Genomic DNA, 5,441 nt, shown 5'->3' on the forward strand with positions numbered 1-5,441 from the left:
ACAAGAAGATAAAGCCCCGCCTACCAGTGGTTCACCACCAAAATACAATTGCGTTTGTTTTTAAATGTGCCAATTTTAGTTGCTATTTTAATTACAGAACAAACATTTTATATACCCGTAAAGTACAAAGGCAAAAAATAAAAGACAAGTCATTTTAAAATACTGTCAAATTAGTTGTTGGTGATTAGCTAGAAAAATTGGCTTGGGAGAAGTTTTAAAAATCTGAAAAGATTCTGCACTCAAATTCCATTGCAGGTGTTCTTATATCCTAGACGTTTTAGAAATTATAAATGAAGCATTATAGATGTATTTTATCCAACAAAAACTATGGAACTTCCAATCAATGAACTCATAATCAAAGAAAAGGTCTGGACTTATATCAAATGACTGACTAATGAAGATAGTGTTATATACATTGGGAATAAAGTAAAACTTTGTGAAGTGATATTTAATTAAAATACGGCAAGCATTTATTACAGTACCTGACATAACAACATTACATAAACAGTGGGTATTATTGTTAGTTAAAGTGTTTTGTTTGGTTTTTTGAGAAAGTCTTGCTCTGTCACCCAGCTGGAGTGCAGTGGCATGATCACCGGTCACTTTAGCTCAACTTTCTAGGCTCAAGGAATCCTGTACCTCAGCCTCCCAAGTAGCTGGAACCACAGGCTAGTGCCACCACACTGACTAAATTTTTGTACTTTTTGTAGAGACAAGGTCTCACTATGTTGCCCAGGCCAGTCTTGAACTCCTGGCCTCAAGCAATCCTCCTGCCTCGGCCTCCTCCCAAAGTGCTGGAATTACAGGCATGAGCAGGCAGAGGTTTGTTATTTTACTGAACAAATACTGATTAAGAATCCAACTCTGGGCAAAAGGGAGCTGAGGGGCGGGGGCACCGCGGCACAACTGGCTTGAGCAATTGCCAACAAGATGCAGGACCCCAATGCAGACACAGTTCTTTCAACATGCCCCTGTTGTGTAAGATGTGATTTGCTGCCAAGGAAAGTCTGAAAGAATTGGAGAAAAAGGAGGAAGAGTAGCAATGTGTCCTCCAGCAGTCTGTGGTGAAAACATATGAAGATTTGACTTTGAAGAGTTGGAGGGTCATGAAGACGAATGTAATGAGGAGGATGAACATGCTGTTGAACTATACAGGCAGCAGAGACTGGGTGAGTGGAAAGTAACCAAATTGAAGAATAAATGTGGAGAAGTCTTGGAGGTCTCAGGAAAGGATTATGTTCAAGAAGTTACCTGGTGAGGGTTTGTGGGTCATCTTGCACCTTTACAAACAAGGACTTCCCCTCTGTGCCCTGATAAATCAGCACCTCAGTGGACTTGCCAGGAAGTTTCCTGATGTCAAATTTATCAAAGCCATTTCAACAACAACCTGCACACCCAATTATCCTGATAGGAATCTGCCCACGATATTTGTTTACCTGGAAGGAGATATCAAGCCTCAGTTTATCCGTCCTCTGGTGTAGGGCAGCATGAACTTGACAAGAGATAAGTTGGAGTGGAAACTGTCTGAATCTGGAGCAAGTAACACAGACTTGGAGGAAAACCCTAAGAAACCAACTGAAGACGTGTTGCTGTCCTCAGTGTGGCACTCTGTCCTCATGAAGAGGGACAGTGATTCCAAGGGTGATGGAGGCTGCAGCTGCTGTAACTTGCTGAACTTTCTTGTGACAAATTGTCTGGACTTTTTTAAAAAGGAAAAAGTAGGAATAAATCCTTTCGGGTTTTAGTTTTGTATAAATTATGTTTCAAATCTTTACATGTCAAAAGTAATCATTGCTGGAAATTTTGTTAATTTTTTGGAACTCTTTTTTTAAATTGTAGTATTTCCTTAAAAAAAAATTAAAACCAGCTATTGGTATTTAAAAAAATAATAATCCAACACTATTCCAGGCCCTGGGCATACAGTGATGAGAAAACCAACCTAGGACCCTGCCCTACGGATCTTACCATTGAGAGGGAGAGGCAGACATTGACCAAAGTATCAAGTAAATCCTTAATTACGATGTCTGAGAAGAGCTATGAAGGAAAAGTACGGGAGGAAATGACAGCACACATTGGGGTCCTTGTCTACAGGGAGGGTCACTAGGAAGTATTTGAACTGAATTTTGCATCATGAGTCAGAGTTCACTAGACAAGGAAAGGGCAGGTTCCAGGCAGAGGGAGCAGCAAGTTCCAGTACCCTGCAGCACGAAAGATTGGCCCTAGGGCATCTGGAACATCCCAGCCACATGCTGAAGTTTGAATCAGTTTGGAAAAATGATAAATGCAGTAGGGTTCATGCCAACATCTTTTATAGATTCTTTGTTCTTCTGACCAAAAATATATGTTTAAGTGTTATCTACATTTTTCTTCCCATCATAATTAATGACTCACCCTTTAACATCCAAGACTTTGTCTTTTCTTCTTTTTTTCTCCCTTGCTTTCTCCTTGAATTTATAATTATGATGGGATGTTAAAGGGTGAGTCATAATTTGTCTGCTTCCTCCCCAGGTAGAAAGAAGTCCATACAGTTAATTGTGGTCATGTGATTCAGAGAGGTCCGAAGCGTCCATTCTCATTGATTTCTTAATGTGTATAATTCCAGCGTAGTCTGTAATCTTCCACAGTGGAATAACACTTAAGACTTCTATTTGTTTTCTTTCCATTAGTTGCAGCTGTTTCTCTACTGTTATTTTATTCAAGTAATTAACACACTGATTTATTTTGTCTTGGCAGCCTGGAGCAACAATGCTAAGAGTACACATTTTTATGTCAAACAAACACACAGACCTTTTGAAAATGAATCACACTGGATTCCTTCTTTCCAGATTCTCTTGAAGTCAAGTAGTAAGAATTCTGGAGAATTCATACACTCTTGGCCAAAAAGGTTTTACAAACAACAATAATCTGCATAAACTCTTCACTCTTTAAGACCATTCGTCTTAGTCAGCTGATTTTTCTCAGAACACAACCAGTTTGATAAATGTGTGCGTGTTCACATTTCAGCCAATGAGGAAGCGTGAAAAGCCATGGTGCTGAAAGTGCATTTCCCGTAGTTCCTTGTTGTGAGATCATAAGGGGAGGGTGTTGTATTGTGGATAAAATGCTCTGTATCTTAACTGAGACTAAGTTGCTTAGCAAGCCAGACTTTAAGATTCAGAAAATTTACTCCGGACAGCAAATCTTAAACTTACAATGGTCCTAATTAAGGACCAGTGAGTTAAATTGAGTGTTTAGAAGCCAATTTTTTTTTTTTTATTTTGAATAAAGAACATTTGTTCGGTGTGATACTGCCAACAGGATTTTATTCATTGTACTGGTCTCTCTTTATAACTCTGCCCAAGTAAACCAGCCAAATCCCTGTAGTCCATTCCAGAATCACACTGGGAACACTAGCATGAATTAATAGTAAGTCTGAGTTACACAATAATTTGTGAATAGCACCCACTTAACTGCCAACAAGAATTTGCAAAAACACTAACGGCTAACCAGGTGTGGCCTAGAAAAAAAATGTTGATGACTTTTAATGCAGAAATTCATGTCCAGCCTATCCAAAGGAACCTTTACAGGAGTCATGTGGCCTGGCTTCTCAACTCAGTTTTGTGGCTTATTCTTTGTGGGCTTGCATAAATCAGTTGACCTTTTTGTTCCTCTATTTTCTCATCTTTAAAATGAGGGGGCTATGTTAATCATCTACATTCTTTCTGACTTCAAAATTCTAATTTCACATCTCTACATCATTTCAAGTAGCACATGGTCGCTACATAAATGGATCCTACTAAACTGATTCTCACAAAACGTTAAAAAGTTGTTTACTTGTTTAAGTAGGTTAAACATCCCCACATTAGGAGCTCTGAATCACATTCCCCCTATTAATTTTCTCATAAATAGCACAAAAGTAAGTTGCAACCCAGTTTTGCCTGCAATATCATAAAATCTAAATTAGTTGAATTTAAACCGGTGAAATGTGGTGAAATTTTAAGTGTCATTTAAAATTTAAATTAATTGTGCATGATCTGTCTTGGGTCCTTGTCTCTTTCTCTACACCATCTGCCTGGGAAATTGTAAATTGCCCAAGTTTCCACAGATATTCACAACTCCTGAGAGTCTCATTCCAGACAATTTCTCCCCTGAGCTCCAAACTAATATTTAATACTAATAGTTTCCACTCCTTGAGTGCCTCTTACAAGTCTGGTACTGAGTATGACTCTAACCACATTGCCTCTACCTTTATAATACTCCCACTAAGTAAACATTGCTATGTCCGTCATCGAGATGGAGATCAGAGAGTGATTAAGACACACTTCGATCACTTGTCACTTGTCAAAGCCCTGATTGTAATGCAAGTATTCCTGGCTCAGACATCCATGCTTTTTTTTTTTTTTTTTTTTTTTTTTGTGAGATGGAGTCTCACTGTCACCTACGCTGGAGTACAACAACATGGTCTTGGCTCACTGCAACCGCCACCTCCTGGATTCAAGTGATTCTCCTGCCTCAGCGTCCCAAGTACCTGGGACTACAAACACCACACCCAGTTAACCTTTGTATTTTTAGTAGACATGGGGTTTCACTATGTTGGCCAGGCTGGTCTCCAACTCCCAACCTCGTGATCCACCCACCTCAACCTCCCAAGGTGCTGGGATTACAGGCGTGAGCCACCGCACCTGCCCCAGACATCTATGCTCTTTCCACTGTTCCACAAAGATGAACAACATCAGTAAAAAGGCAGGATATTAAACCATGATTACTGTTCCCCATCACAGTCTTCTTCTGGGTATAGAGAAGTGGGGACTGGAGGAAAGACCTGAAAAGCACCAGTCCAGTGAGGATGAGATATGGAATCTGAGGTCAAGAGCAGTGGCAGGCAGACTGGGAAGGCAGTTCTGGGCAGGGAGGGAACGGCTTTGTGGGCCAGTACAGGGAAAGTCAGCTGCTGTAAAACATCACGGGGTTGGCTGGTTGCGGTGGCTCACACCTGTAATCCCAGCACTTTGGGAGGCCGAGGCAGGCGGATCACCTGAGGTCGGGAGTTCGAGACCAGCCTGACCAATGTGGTGGAACCCTGTCTCTACTAAAAATACAAAATTAGCAAGGTGTGGTGGTGCATGCCTGTAATCCCAGCTATTCAGGAGGCTGAGGCAGGAGAATCACTTGAACCCAGGAGGTGGAGGTTGCATTGAGCTGAGATCGTGCCACTGCGCTCCAGTCTGAGCAACAAGAGTGAAACTCCATCTCAAAAAAAAAAAAAAAAAGAAAGAAAAAGAAATCATGGAGATGTCAAGAGGAAGCAGGGCGGGGGTGATGTGTATCATCTGATAGGAATCTATGGACTAGATTTCATATTTTAGGAGAAGCATTTTGGAAGTCACTTTAAAATTGTTTTGGGAGATTCTTTTAGGGGTCTAGCTCTATTGCCAAAGCTGGTGTGCAGTGACACTACAGCC

At 40.7% G+C, this 5,441-nt stretch overlaps 1 pseudogene; it reads left to right on the forward strand.

Annotated features, from left to right (window-relative positions):
* The first annotated feature begins 930 nt into the window (after window positions 1-930).
* On the forward strand, window positions 931-1,745 carry LOC100430499 (phosducin-like protein 3 pseudogene; annotated as a pseudogene).
* The last annotated feature ends 3,696 nt before the right edge of the window (window positions 1,746-5,441 follow it).

Source organism: Macaca mulatta, chromosome 8 (genome assembly GCF_049350105.2).
Source record: "Macaca mulatta isolate MMU2019108-1 chromosome 8, T2T-MMU8v2.0, whole genome shotgun sequence".
Lineage (NCBI taxonomy): Eukaryota > Metazoa > Chordata > Mammalia > Primates > Cercopithecidae > Macaca > Macaca mulatta.